Raw genomic sequence first — 1,159 nt, 5'->3', positions numbered from 1 at the left:
CGGTTATGAAATATATGAAGTATATTGTTATTTTTTTATAATGATAAAATCGGTTAATTGACGGGGACAAAAAGATATTTAATTACAATATTTTGGTTCAAGTAATTGTAGATTAACATTTTGGACTGAAATATTCATGTTTTCTAAACATACAGGACTAAAATGTGCCTTTGAATAATAGAGAGACTAAAATAAATTTTTGATGGAGTAAAAGAGCTTTCTAATAGAGTTTAACTATTAGTAACTTGAAATACACATATGAGTAGTAAAACTAATAATATTTTTATGATGTAACAAGTGGGTTTGTAACTAATATTAATTTGATAAATGTAAATATGAAATAACATGTGGTTGAAGTTGTTGATCATGTAACCATGAAGAGAATGGCATTGCAGATATTGATTATCTCCAACGAAACTTCTTTATGCGAGAATTGCCTTTAAAACAAAAGCTGTTTGTTTCAGATGCAACTTACAAATGAGATGCTGCATGTAATGTCCCACATGCTTGAGGTATCAAGGGATGCAGGGAGAAGCTGTTCATAAGACCAACGGGCTTCAACTATGGTAAGCATACCTTTCTCGGCCTTTTGGCTAAGATCAAATGTAGTATATGTTCTTATTAGTTTAATATCTGATACGTGGGCCAATGGTTCACACGATATTAAATTTATTTTTTGAGCGGAGGGTCTACCACAGTAGCTTGCTACTGGACTCTCGAGCGTCGCCCTAGTGTTGCACTATTGCTCGGGCCTGGCGCACCCCACCCAATCCCAAGTTTAATGTTTCTATTATGTTTTTTACTATGAAATACCATGCCTCTTTAGTTTTATTTACTTATTGTTTAAATTATGTTCTGGTAATTATTAATTTTTTCCTTTTTAGTTATGTCGTTTTTAAACCATGTAGCTTTTTACGCTCAATATGATTGTCCCCTTAGTTTTGGAATCATTTCATTAAGCGACCATACCTCCTTAGTTAGAATCAGTTCATTAAGTCACCATGATACCTCAAAATTAGGGGTTGAATTATCAAATTTATGTGTCAGGAGGGTTCCATTACAAATTAAGTTTATAACACCCACTATTCGATTGGGGAAGTCCGACCTTGTTACCAACTGTTACATTAGTCACTGGAGTGACCTTGTACAAAATCGTTGC

General features: G+C 33.5%; 1 non-coding gene across 1 annotated transcript; it reads left to right on the top strand.

Moving 5' to 3' along the window:
* The first annotated feature begins 572 nt into the window (after positions 1 to 572).
* On the top strand, positions 573 to 766 carry LOC120207543. The gene has a single exon (XR_005524219.1). It is a non-coding gene; the product is annotated as a U2 spliceosomal RNA (small nuclear RNA).
* Positions 767 to 1,159: the final 393 nt, after the last annotated feature.

The sequence above is a fragment of the Hibiscus syriacus genome, unplaced genomic scaffold (assembly GCF_006381635.1).
Source record: "Hibiscus syriacus cultivar Baekdansim isolate YM2019G1 unplaced genomic scaffold, ASM638163v2 tig00014862_pilon, whole genome shotgun sequence".
NCBI lineage: Eukaryota > Viridiplantae > Streptophyta > Magnoliopsida > Malvales > Malvaceae > Hibiscus > Hibiscus syriacus.
Note: the sequence above shows the minus strand (reverse complement) of the source record. Positions and strands in the feature narration are given on the sequence as shown.